The 14,456-nt window shown below is 44.5% G+C and overlaps 1 protein-coding gene across 1 annotated transcript in view; it reads right to left on the bottom strand.

Moving 5' to 3' along the window:
* Positions 1-13,598, bottom strand: part of ABCC2 (ATP binding cassette subfamily C member 2) — a 678,688-nt gene extending 665,090 nt beyond the window's left edge. Inside the window, exon 1 of the mRNA XM_078643538.1 lies at positions 13,112-13,598. The gene's annotated coding sequence lies outside the window, so the exon portion shown is untranslated. The remainder of the gene's footprint in view (positions 1-13,111) is intronic.
* Between the last annotated feature and the right edge of the window lie 858 nt (positions 13,599-14,456).

A 14,456-nucleotide genomic window follows, 5' to 3' on the forward strand; every position in this document is an offset into this window, starting at 1 on the left:
TGTGTTTTAGTAACTTAAATGTCCTGACAGTATAACCCACACAGTCATTGTTACTGTGGAATGGATAGAAGCCCCATTGGCGAGTACAGGGTTACACGGTGACAACTCAGCAGGGCCAACTTCTGAATGGGACTACCAAATATGATACTTCAAGGTATCTAAAGAATCATTCCACAACACTAGACTAGTTTCTCAAGTCAAATTTAATGTAACGTTTGCACATATGGCAACTTTACAAAGTAGCCACTTTGTTGCCCAGGGTTTCCAGTGATCAATTACAGTTGCATACAAGCTAGTGTCCTACAGACAAATGTCTGCCTACTGGGGAGAGGTGTGATTGGCTCTAAGGAAGGAACACAAAGAATCTGCCAAGGGAAGAGGTGCAACCGCCTCCTGGCAGTATGACCAGAGTGTGATCCAAAAGGTGAGCTTCAAAAGGAAGCAGCTTTTGAAGGGCAACAAATGGTAGTCACCAGAGGAGATGCTCTTTTGTTTTAGCATACAGGCTGGCTTCTCAGACAGAGAGAAGCTGTTGCAAAACCAGTTTTTCCGTGGGGTTGGAGGTGCCAAGCATCCACATCTCTAGGATGGGCTAGGGAGCTCCATACACCAAGAGAAGGGCTGTGCCATGTTGAAAGTGGGCAGAATGGTGTGTTCTGCCCTAGCCAGATGCCACATTTCAATGAAAGTCATCACCAGGCTAGAGGACACCTGGCAGCCCATTGGCTAGTAGTCGCCATAGCCCTGAGGGCAAGAAACTGGCATAAAAGTGGCATCCATGCCTGTACTAGATACAGGACTGAAGAAGGACTGCCCTGCTGATCTCTGGACCCAGCAAAGAAAGGATGGATCAAATACAGGACTGCACCTGCTACAACTTGGGCTAGCAAAGGAAGTGCTGTGCCTTTGGTGTTCTGCTCAAGGAAAAGTTATCCTTAAGGCCCAGACAGAGAAGCTGACTTCAAGAGTCTGTTGACTAACTCTCTGTTACAGCAACAGGCCCATAAAAGCTGAGAACCCTGCTCCTCTGACAGCCTAGAGCCAAGATGCCTGACCATCGCGGGACACCAAGGTGTGCCTGGGAGACACAGTCCTAATCATCAAAAGTTGCAACTAAGTCTGCTGGGCCCAGGAGAGTCGTTGGAGTGAAGTTTGGTTGTTAAGCAATAAAGTTACTGCCAGTTAATGGGAAACGCTGCTTTTGCTGTAACTGGAGACCAGTAGCCCAGTGACAACTGTTTTTGGATGGACTTCACCCAGACATCGTGGGACATCGGCCTTTGAAACTAAAGTTGCCCCTCCATGGACCAAGGGGTGGCCACAGGAAGAACCCCAACACTGGCTCTGCATCCTCAGCATCCTTGAGCATCTTCAGCATTCTGCATCTCTTGTATCAGGACCACTCTACTCATTCCTGTGGGGGTCCCCCATTGACCCTGAAACAGGACCATAGACAGCTTTAACTGCGAGGTAACTGTTCCACTGGACCTTAATGGTCCCTGTGCCTGGATCCCTGACAGTGTTGCTTCTCATAAGAGTGCTCTTATAGCAGTTTTCAAGTCATTTGTCTTGACTAACCCTACACCGCAAGCTGTGGCAGATTACAACGATTTATTCCACTAAGTGAAAAGCTATGATTTATTGTTTCTTTAAGAATTCATATCTCTGGAAACCTCCGGTGGGTTTTTGTCATTGCGATGTCTATTTAAAGATAAAAATACAACCTATTTTTATAAATTGGTATTGGATTTATATTGAGTTGCATTTTTATCTTATACAACTGGGTGATCATTTCAACAGATCATTTCAATGAATGCTGGAGGGCTTGACTGAACGTCCATGTTGAGGAAAGATAATCAAAACGAGAACTAACACAGTACAGGTATAACATATCAATTATGTTGACCTCAGGAAGAAACATCCTGGAAATATACCTGGAAGGTAATTAACTTAATATAGAAAGAAAAGCTAGTTATGTATATCATTGTGAAATAAAATAGAGAGGAGAAACGAAATGGAATGTTTCAAACCCACAAATATTGAAAAGACAGAACCTTTCAAGATGGATGGATACTCTAGAAGGTGATAGTGTGACACTTATTCGTCAACTGGGTGCTTCAGATTCCATAAGATATACTTAGGTTTTTAAAGGGTTATAGAAATTTGTAAGCAGCTCATAGGTTACAATAACAGATTTTGGAAATAACAAATTAGATAAAAAATTGGATACTAAGTGATATAACAAAGTATCAGCTAGGTACAGAGGAAACACTATCCTGATATCCTGAATTCCTCAAAGACACAGACAGAAATTGCCAACATTTCATGTTTAAACTCGGTTATCATTATAGGAAACAACTGATCCTATCTGTACAATAATTTCTGAAAGGACTGCAATTTGAGATAGTAAAACAGTGGTCAGCAATCTTATTTCAAGAAAGATTTTATTTGTATCGGCAACAGTTTTCATACGGTGCCCTTTTCCCTCTTTTTTATTATTTAGATGCCTTTGATTATACATTAGAGCTACTAAAGCAACAGGTAACGCTTGGACTAGAATTTTCAGTACACTCAAATCATTTCCCTTTAATAAAATGTCTCGTCTTTTTCTTTAATTTTACTTACTAATATTACACAAGAATAATGCTTAATAAGGCCTTCCATGTATTTTTTCTGACTTAAGTTCAACATAATTTATAGGTTATACCTCTCCTGGGCTCCTTCTAATTTTGATTCTCTTCCCTTTACTTAGAAGTTCGATGAAGCCCACCAACATTCGTTGAAATTATCACTACTGAAATATCCATGCAGAGCTTAATACTAGTCAATGAACTTGGAAAGGCATCTAACAATATTTAAAAATGAATGATACCATATGTTTTTGGCTAATATCCTGTGCCCGAGGTAACATCTGAAAAATTACTATTCCTGCAAGTATTTCTTAACTCGAGTGAAAGCCCCATACACATTACCTTCCCCACCCGAAATCTTATGTGCAGCACAGACTTTCTTTTGAGTGGCTCTCAATGTTTGCTGTGCAACACAGTGTGCGCTCACACCGTGTGATTTAGACATGTATGCATTGGTAAATATGACATATCCTAATTCTTATTTATTTCTCCTAGGTTTCTCTTATTTTCCATGTAGTATTTCTTTCATTTTCTCTATTTGCATGCTTTCTTAGGTTTCATGCATTACAGCCTTGAGAAAGCCGTAGGTCTGCACATGTTGGCTGAAGTTCAAGTACATTGTTTAAATGTATAAAGAACTGTGCTAATTAAAAATAGGATTAACATTTCGATGTATTGCATGATATTGCATGTATGGTATTTTAAATACCTACAAAATCAGCATAAGTAATATGGGGCAATTTACTGATTATCGCCGCTTTTGGTACATGCATCCCCTCTTCAAAAATACTGTACATAGTTAAGTTAAAGGGATTTTGCCTAGAATTGATGCACATCCTATAATACGATCCAAATGCTCATAAGCGAATAGATTGGGTATAAAAGGACGAATGAGGAATTTCATATCGCACTTTTCTTCTTTTTCGCAATCACAGAATGTCCATTGAACTTGTGGATCTCTCCTAAATATTCCTTCAGCCAAAAGTGGCTATTGCTGAGCTCAGCTCTTCTTGCCAGAGCTGCACACATGATGAGGTGATGGGCAGACAGCCCATCTCTTTCGCCAAAGTATTCTATGGTGGCCCACGCCACAGTTCTTTGTGCATGTATTGATTCTTTCTATCAGGCTACAGCGGAAGGTGAATGCAACACACATTTTCCTGCTCTATTGAAGATTATATGAATTTTTAACCAGACACGTAACTGTATGCTTACAACAATTGATGAGGGAAGGAGATAAAGGGAAAGGTGAAAGCAGCACAGGAAAAAAAGAGCGCCAACAAACTTTCTGGCCTTTCTATCTGTGCTTATTTTGAGATGGTGGTTTCCGGTGCTTGGCACTGGCACTTAATTGTCAACACCGGCGCTTGTGACAGCCTGCCACTAGGCGGCGCTGTCTGGCTAAATTAGAGATGGTGACAATAACAGGTAAGTATTAATTCAATATCCAGTAAACATTACTATTCCCTGCCACCCAAGCAATTCTTATATCTTTGGAGGCCTAAAATAGTCTGAACTGTCACACTTGTAGAAATGTGATGGTTAGTAGTTGTGTTGGTACTTTCATTGGCAGCATTGAAGGTGCAATGTGTGGCGCAAGCTGCAGTGGTCTCCTGATAAGATCCCTGGCACTTTTTTTTATACAAATGAAGCACTGCTTTATTTTTATCTGTCACACCAAACTACGGCTACAAACAAACAAAAGGATCACAATACAGAGATGTGCCACCCCTCCTGTACACAAACACCCCTCCACACCTCTCAAAATCATAGTGCATGAGGGGGCTCAGTCGTGACACACTATATAGATTTTAGAAGGAACAGACAGTCAAGCACTTGCATGTAAAAAGCAACGTAGCCAATGACTAGGCATAAGCTCTCACTAACTTGGAGAAGTGTGGCTCAATGGTTAAAGCGGCAGACCCTGATGCAGAGGTCTAGCCCGGGACCAGGGTTCAATTCCCCGCCTCGGCGGGTCTTGGGCTCAAAACTCCATGGACCTGATAATTCTCGCCTCGGTGCCTATTCCAATCATGGAGTCTCACTCTGCAACTCTGGGCAATAGCTTGCTTAATCTCCACAACGGCCCCCACAACGCTAAGGATGCCTGGCCTCCACCTTGTGGGTGCCCAGGAGTGGACACCTCACAGGGAAATCCAGGATGGGTTCCACAGCGGTATTCGTACAAGCGCCTTGAGACCCTTGCGGGTGAGTAGTGCGCTATACAAGTATCAATTTACAATTTACATAACTATTCCAATCCAATCCAAAGTTTCTTTATTTCGGCCATAAAAGATGCAATAAAACATTTAAAACAGATAAAAACGTACAATATATGGGAAAGACCACAGTACGGGGGAACAGAGGACTAATTGAATCAATTCATAGTGGACTCTAAAAATTAAAACCCAATTCGGTACATTTCAGTGCAGTTCATTCCACAATAGGGAATTAAGGATTACCCTTTCAGTATTTTTCCCCTTATCTGCCACATGGCCATTAAGTACTTGGCTACAGCAAAGACAATAAAGTGCAGAGTGCTTGTTTTCAAGATTCTATATGATTCTAAATAGTTTCTGAAGCCCAGATTCCTACATAATGGGACTAGCCAGTACTTTCTCGGCTTGCTGTAGGCAGGGCAGAAAAACAGCACGTGTAGTTCGTCCTCTACACTCTGGTTACACTCCGGGCAAATTTTGTCAGCCAGCGTTGTCCATTTGCTTGTGAAAGATTTGAGTGGCAGTGTGCCGAACCTCCACTGGGTAAAGAGTTTCCTTGTGGAAATGGAGAATATAATGTCCATGTATCCTTCAAAACAGAAGGAGCTTTTGGTGACCAAAAATTGTTCGGTAAGGGTACCAATTTTCGGGGCGCACGCGAGCGAAATCAGGCTCTTGTCTTTAAAAATCTTGGTGAGTCTTTTGCGGGGCAAGCCTAAACAACCTCCTTCAGGGTTATCCCACAGTTCAGACAGACCCAGTCGATAGAATTCCCGTTTCACGTGTGCCACCCATGGAATTCTGTCACAGGTGTTAAGACTCAAAACGTGCTTTAGGTCTTGTCTGTAGTGGGATAGTTCACTGGTGGACCACAGTCTATGCCAAAACCTCAGCGGCTTCAAAGCCAGTTCATCTCCTATCGGAGAGAGCCCCAGATCAAGTCTCAATGGTAGCAGGGGCGTGCCTTGTGGTAAGGCCAACAAGCGCCTAAGGAAGTTGTTTTCCACCTTAGCAAGATCTGTCCCAGCGTTGTGACCCCACAACTCGGCACCATAGGTTGAAGCTGCTCTGGCTTGGGTTTTGTACATCTCCAGGGCTGGACTGACTGGTTTGAAGGTAGATGAATTCGAGACCTTCAAAATTGCCCCCACCATTTGGGATAACTTTAAATGAGATCTTGCTACCTGTGGACCCCAAGATAGATTTTCGTGTAAAGTTACCCCCAGGTACTGAAATGTTCTAACCCTTTCCAGCCTGACCGATCCCAAGGTTGGATAGGGCCTGGTGTTAGATGAGGGGTTGAATACCATGAATTTGGTTTTTTCTGCGTTTATTTCGAGGCCATGCGCCCTGCAGAAATCCCCAAACCCATCTAGAATCCGTTGGATTCCCATCGGGGATTTGGAAAGCAGGAGTGTATCGTCGGCAAACATGATTGCCGGGACCCTCCTGCCTGCCAACCTGGGGGCATCGTTATTCCTTACGTTATCCAAATGGGATATTACCCCATTTACAAAGAGGCAAAACAGGGTCGGTGCGAGGACACAGCCCTGTCTTACCCCCCTGCAGACAGGAAATCTGGATGACAAAGCCCCCCCCCCCCCCCCCCCACACCTGACCTGGGCAAAGTTGCCATCATGGAGCCCGATTATTGCCTGTAGAAGCTGCGAGGGGACACCCAACTTCTTAAGCACTGCCCATAATTTTGTGCGTGGTACCAGGTCGAATGCAGACCTCAAATCCACGAACACCATGTACAGACTCCCCCCCTCGATCCCCACCGTCTTCCAGTAAAGGAGAACGAGGCGAAAAATCTGATCCTTGGTGGACGTGTTTTTCCTAAAGCCCGCCTGAAGCGGACTGAGGATCGCATTGTCCTCCATCCAGTTCAGGAGTTGGACTAGCAGGAGACGGGCAAAGATTTTCTGAGGCACGTCTATAAGGCTAATCGGCCTGTAGTTGACTGCGAGCAGAGGAGAGCCCTTTTTAGGGCTCGGGCCTCCGCCTCCACGAAGTGGGGAGGCGGAGCTTCCCGAGTTCTTATGCGTTCAAAAGAAGAAGGAATTCAGAAAGGGCTCTTTCCAGGCACATTCCTTAGTGTTTTCTGGTATCTGCCTAGTGATTCGTCTTCGCTGTGCTGTTTTTTTTGTAGCGTTGACCTGATAGGCTATAAGTAATTTACGCGTGGCCGATGTGGCATATTGTGTGCGCGAACGAGCACGGCCGAGTGATTAATCTTAATTAGGAGCTGTCAGAGTGCCCGTGTAATGCAATCCAGATGGTGCGAGCGCGTTCACCATGGCATTGCATACAAAAAGTCATAAACACATGGCCGTGGCATCATGTTACAGTTGGCACGCGCACCGGGCGGGAAGCGGTGGAGGTCGTGCAGCTTTAAAAGTGGTTTTAAGGGCCTCGGTGTTTGTTTGCGCCTCCTGTGGGTGGGTGCAAGTCCGAGCATATTTATTCAGGGGATGAATGGGTTTATCGCGGTTTCGGCAGCTTGCTTCTTTCATTTGGAGTTTTACTGTTCCAGTGCCGAGGAGCTGTCAGGGGGATAAATCTTGCGTTCGGCGAGCATGTCGATTTGTTCCCACCCATCCCAGAGGCTAAGTATCGAATTTAATGTACACATATTTAACCCACACTCATGCACGAAGGGGTATTAGTCAGCTATTGACAATAAATACTGATTTTCATTTTATTAATCGGTTGTCTTTGCCTTGTGACTACCAGCGCTCGCTGTCCAACGGAGAAGCGCTGGTTTATAAATCAGGGACACTCGGTTTTATCGACCTCAGAAGCATGAAGGCTTGAATCTTCCGATTCTGGTTTCCAGCAGATTTCTGCTTTTCCAGCCGAGAAATGCAGCGAGCTCAGCCCTGTGGGTCTGTCATGTGTTCAGACGTGAAATGTTTACCCTGCCTCTGATTTACACCTTCCAGGTGTTTCGAGCCGTCCATTCCCTGCCAAGACTTCGGAAACATGAACCATCACTACAGCCTCCGTTAGATAAAAATACCCAAAGTACAAGTCTAGGGGAGAGAACGTGGATCTACAGACAGAGCTTCGAGTTTGGGACTAGGGAACGATAATCGAGTCTCGGCGTCTCTTCAACTTCCTGTGATTCTAGGCAAATCACTTAATGTCCCCGTCCCTCCAAAAATAAATTAATACATAAATAAATAATAATGTGTACTTGTGTTAAAGCAACTGGTGCTGTTGTAAAGCGACCTAATACCTTCGAGTCGAATCGTGCAATATAAAACTACCAAAAATGATTTCATCTAGGGGACTTACCCGGAGTGAAGGCGGGTGATTTCCTAGACTGTTCTTAATTGAAGCGATTGCCGTTTAACATTTTACTCCAGCCGAAATAATCTGTGCGTATATATATATATTTTTTTAAATAACTTTCTTTTGAAAATGTGCTTAAAGTCATCAATGCAAAAGCTAATATCTACGGGTAGAGAGTTTGTGCGAGAATCTGATGACGATGTGAAAGTAACAATTTTGGGAAAGAGAAGAAAAATACACGAATTGTTTGCAACATTACTCGAGGAAATAACATATTGCATTTTTTACATAGAGCAGACGCAGTCATTAACCATAAAATGTGATAAAAAAATAGAACAGTAAAAAGGATTAAAAGGAACATTCGTTATATGCAGCGCTTTTTAAAATCAGGGTTGTTTAAATACGATTTAATTAAATCATTAAAAGTCTATTTGTGAAAACTGAAACCATTCACTAAAAAAATAACAAAACACTGACGCGGTAACAACCTGTGATTTCTGTTATGTATAGGACATAGTAAAGCCTATAACTCGCAATTCAATGGAGTAAATGTACTCGATCAACAGACATCTGAAGCATGACAGCAGGTCACAGCAGGGAGCGGTTAATCTGCTGAGTCACATTACATGCACGTGCCAGTGACACGACTCTTTATTTTGAAAACGCGCTATATTTACTGTGAATATGGGCTTCCTAAGACACCACAGCGAGGAAGCATCAAACACTATTGCACTGCTCCAAAAAGGAGAGATACGTGTGCGATGTGTAAGAGGAGAAAAACAATGACGTGTTTTTATGTCGAGTTACTTTCGTTGAATTTGCCGTTTGCCAGTGATGGAAATGAAATGTCACTTAACCACTTTTCTCAACTGAATTGCATTCAGGCAGTTTATCCCTGCAAAAGCAGAACCTTCGTGTCACCTGCAGTGCGCTGCAGGGGGCGCATTACCCTGTGAGTTATCTTAACGGATGTTCTGTTGAAAGGAGATACTGCAGGCTTGGTATCTTTATGTTGTCCGTCTGTAGGGCTGTAAAAACAAGTGTGGACAGTACACAAAGCCCCCGAAACGGCAAAGGTGGGTTCCTCGGGATAAAACGAACACGACATGGATGACTCCGCCTGCTGCTGTAAATGCGTGACACCAACCTCAAAGAGGAATCAACAGACAGCTGACTGCCTGCATGTCACGCGCGGTTTGATAGGTGAGCGGTGTTTGTTGTGTTATTGGGGTCGGAGATGCTACTTCTGCTACACACATAACATGCTAGTTTTGCATCAGAATCAGACATCTTCACTCTGGTCTACAGATATGAATCAACTCCACGTGTCACTCTTCTTCACGCTTTTGGTACATAAGTCACGCTTCAAAATATGTTTTTTCATTTTTCCAAACGGATTTTTTTACATTGAACATAGTAATTAACATAGTGGACTATGTCGTTTGGTTGCTCGCAGTAAAATGACAGAACAGTCCTTCATTATATAGAGAGGGGTGTATAATTTTTACTAAAATAAAAGGTACAGTTTGCACTGTCAAAAACAAGTTCTGTTCCCAGAAGGGAGGCATTGTTGGAGTTGTTCGTTCAAGTGTGCGGCTAACTATGGACACTGTTTGAAACTAGAATGTTCACGTTTTGTTTGCCTTTCACAAATGGCATGTTAATAAAGCAATAGAAAATTGCGAGGGTCAGAAAAATATGCAATTTTGTCACTTTGGATGCAGGGTTTACAGCATAATTATGAACTTGCCACATTGGCCACATAATCTGCCTCATAATTAGCACTTTTATCAAAAGTAGTGACTGCAGAGTAGTGAGTAGAGTAGTGAGTGCAGAGTAGTGAGTGCAGAGTAGTGAGTAGTGAGTGCAGAGTAGTGAGTAGTGAGTGCAGAGTAGTGAGTAGTGAGTAGAGTAGTGAGTAGTGAGTAGTGAGTGCAGACTAGTGAGTAGTGAGTAGAGTAGTGAGTAGAGTAGTGAGGTGAGTAGAGTAGAGTAGTGAGTAAAGTAGTGAATGCAGAGTAGTGAGTAGAGAAGTGAGTAGTGAGTAGAGTAGTGAGTAGAAAGTAGAGTAGTGAGTAGTGAGCAGAGTAGTGAGTGGAGAGTAGTGAGTGGAGAGTAGTGAGTAGAGTAGTGAGTAGAGTAGTGAGTAGAAGGTAGAGTAGTGAGTAGTGAGTATAGTAGTGAGTGGAGAGTAGTGAGTAGAGTAGTGAGTGCAGAGTAGTGAGTAGTGAGTGCAGAGTAGTGAGTAGAGTAGTGAGTAGAAAGTAGAGTAGTGAGTAGTGAGTAGAGTAGTGAGTAGTGAGTGCAGAGTAGTGAGTAGAGTAGTGAGTAGAGTAGTGAGTAGAGTAGTGAGTAGTGAGTGCAGAGTAGTGAGTAGAGTAGAGTAGTGAGTAGGACATCACAGGCAGCAGCTGTGCAAGCTTCTTACACTCACAAGGAGACCACAGGCAGCTGAGGTGCAATCTTCTCCCACTCACAAGAACGACATCACAGGCAGCAGCAGTGCAAGCTTCTTACACTCACAAGGAGACCACAGGCAGCAGAGGTGCAAGCTTCTCACACTCACAAGAAGGACATCACAGGCAGTAACGGTGCAATATTCTCACACTCACAAGGAGATCACTGGCAGTACACACCACATGAACACACTCCATAACACATAGCAACAATACATTGGCATTTACAATGCCATTAGCTCAAACTCAAATAAATCCGAGCCCGATTGCATTTCTAATGCTTGTTGAAAATCGGTACTATCTCTGCCCCCAGCCAAGTACAGGGGATATCCATCCCGCCTAGAATGGAGTTAAAAATAATGTGCAGATAAGGACGCCAGATCTCTGGTTGGTGTTTGAACAAATCTCATGGGAGTTTGTCAAGGCCTGGAGCCTCACCCGACGCCAATTTCCCTATAGCCTTTAGTACCTCGTCAAATGTCAGCACTAATTTTTCATTGGGATCAGAGAGGCTATCAGAGACAAACTAAGTGGAAATTACTAACTATTAGTCTTGCCATGCCTTTGGTTCTGCTGGCGTCTGGGTATTCACATTGAAAGGAGTCCCACGCTCGGTGGCCCCTTAGGATCCAACAGAGTTTTGCTAAACAATAATATGTAGAGCATCTGCCAAGCTTTTAGTACTGCAGATCCCCTGTGCAGGAAACCATATAGGGTGGTAGATGGGGAGCAGGATGGGTCCTTGGTTACTGTGCCAAGGACACTTCAGACGATAGCGTGCCATCCATGAATGGCCCTGGATCCCTCACATCACATAACGGCAGTGCTTAATTTGAGCCAGCGGTTTCCGGTTCTTGACACTGGCACTCAATTGTCTACACCAGCACTTGTGACAGTCTGCCACAAGGTGGTGCTATCTGACTAATGTAGAGATGCCCACAACAACAGTTAATCATTGAATCAATATACATTCAAAATTACTATTGCCTGCCACCAAACCATTCTTACAGCTTTGGGGGCCTGAATTAGTCTGAACTGTCACACTAGTAGGAGGGTGATGGTTAGTAGTTCTGTTGTTACTATCATTGACAGCAAGGCTGGTTCAATGTGTGGTGCAAGCTAAAGTGGCCTCCTGACGAGAGCCCTGGCACTTATTCTCTATTTTACAAATTAAGCACTGCTAAAGGTGAGTGGTATAAACATGTTCGGTCACAGCAAGCCATTCAGATGCTTTGTATCAATCCTGGACCCATGGATATCAAAATGACCAACGAGAAAAAATGCCACCATCAGGTGTGAACATTTCTTAAAGGACTAACAGTACTTTTTGGAAAATAAATATCTCAAAGACCACTGAACATGCATATGACAAACCAGGAAAGTGCCTATTCTAAAAAAACGTCTTATTTTAATGTCAAGTTTGGCGCAATCCCGTTCATTGAACATTCCTATGGCATTTACAACGGGAAGCATGTGTTTTTAAACTCCTCAAATAATGTTGTACCCACTGACCAATCATTACACAGGACATACCGGAACTAAGTTTGGATGTATAAAGCCTCTGCTACTTTTCATGCAACTTCGTCTAAAGTTTATTAGTACATTTAACAACAGCCATGCCCTATGGAAACCAAAAACATGTCATGCCAATTAGAACAAATGTGGATACATTGAACTAATAAACGTATACTCATGTATTGATTACTACAGTGCACAGGTCACATTTTACCTCTAACCATAGTACAGCTTAACTAAGGTGTGAAATGGTTTTACCAGCCTAACATATTCTAAATTAATATGGCTTTGGGAAAAAATAGCCGAGCCCTTACTTACAAAGCAGGTTTAATCAGATGTTATCTCACTGCAGGGTTTACCTCTTTAGTTAGGATTCAGTACCTTTGTTTACAACATCTATACATAAAAAGGCAGTTTGACATCATCATACAACACATAGTAGGCTTACTTGTCAACGAGGCCTATTGACGTTATTGACAGAAAACATGTTTATTGCTATCTACTCAATAATGTTCATGTGAGGGAAGCGCGTGGGCGGTTGAAGAGCTGAGTGGACCCATCGTGATTCACACTTGGAACCATGAAGTCAAACACAGATCCCTGGAGTAGATGCACTAGTTGCCGGAGCCACAGCCAAGGTGAGAATATGTGCTTTCTTGCTATTGTTGAGTTAGGTGAGGAGCGTCACGGTCCACTTGTGACCCCCACCTCTGATAGACCCTCAAACACCTATATATACATACATGCCACGATAGTAATGGCATGCGCCGCTTCAACATCAATAAATCAGTTTGCAAGCATTAGCACATGACACACTGACAATACAGACCACTCAATTATTAAGTAGATATTATAGCGCCTCGTGAAGCTAGTGGTGTTTATATAACAGTGTAAGTCTTACTGGAAGCAGCAGGGCGCATTTACCCAACGACAGTCACTTCAAACCCCATCTGTAGACGTCCCATAAGAACACCCCGATGAAAAGTGAACTTACCCAAAAGGCTGACCCGCAGTATTCGTCGAGAGCCGCAGACATGGCTGCGCAGCTGTGTCTCCGCCGCGAGACTGGGCCGACCCCGAGGGCGCGCGCTCACTTCTCTATTTATTGCCCGCCCGCTGCTATCTCTTCGTGATTGAGCGGCTCAAAGTCATCCCTCGGCCAGGGCCACTCCGCTGCTCGCCGAGGGCCGAGCTCACCCAGTGACTGGGGCGTTTGTTAATCTTTAACGGGTCCAGTATTTCTTTCATGACTCCGCGGGGCTGGTCTGTGAAGAGCGCGCGGCTGACTCACGCTCACGGGGGTCCGGGGAGGTTCTGTCATGGATGGCGCACTCTTCGGGCCGAGCCACTGCCAATGACTGGCACATAAAGCCCAGGGAGGAGCTGTCGTGCTCGGTTCATGCTGCAGCAGTGTGCACTGTGGAGGCCGGCTGGGGGCAACGACCAGGCAGGGGCCAGAGGGTGCCTGGACTACAGGCTCCGGGGCCGTGCTCACCGGCCGGCGCACCGCTGGAGGCGCGCAGCGCACAGGCTCCAGTGAAGCGGCTCCATGCGGACTGGGAGTCGGTGTGCAGTGCACGGACTGCCAGGCTTCAGGGTGCATGCACCAAGGAACAGCGCGTCCAGAGCGGAGTGGACTAAGTGCTCGGGGTACATCAACTGCCGTTGCATAGTGCATTAAATGACTGAATACTGAGGCTTAGGTGCACGCGCTACCACAACTCCCAGCTCACTCAATGATGAGGAAAAGAATCTGAAGTTTACTCTTCAACGTTTTTTTTGCACAGTTTACGCCTGCCTTCGAACACTGCTCTGCACAGCGGATCCTGATTGCACCTGTGGCACTGCTTCCTTTCAGCATCCACTTCCTCGGGTAAAGCACGCCAGGTGGCCTGATTTGGACAGTATCATTTCTGACGCGGATTGTGGACTCTCAAATTAACTCCGACGACAGTTCGGAACTCTGGTGTTACCCTCCACTCCCCCTCTCCAGCCTGTTTCTGCGCGCATTCTGGACGCTCACTTCCTCGGCCTTAATACCTCTTCTGCCACGGAGTTTGGAAAAGTGGCCAAACCTGCGCGAGTTTGGGACGCCGATCCCCACCTGCACGTGGTTTGGACCGTCCAAAATAGTCTCATTTGGGAAAGGTGTCACCCCATAAGATGGTGTCACCCGGTGAGGTCCGCACCCCCCCTAGTGACGCAATTAATTGGTGTAAATAAACATCTCAATTAAGCTACCAAAATTCACTACTTGCACCCCCTGAAGCGCATCTGATAAATCCTTTTTGAACAGTTGGACTTAATTAGGAATAATATGGAGCGGTGATGCTCACTGC

This window comes from Lissotriton helveticus, chromosome 5_1 (assembly GCF_964261635.1).
Source record: "Lissotriton helveticus chromosome 5_1, aLisHel1.1, whole genome shotgun sequence".
NCBI lineage: Eukaryota > Metazoa > Chordata > Amphibia > Caudata > Salamandridae > Lissotriton > Lissotriton helveticus.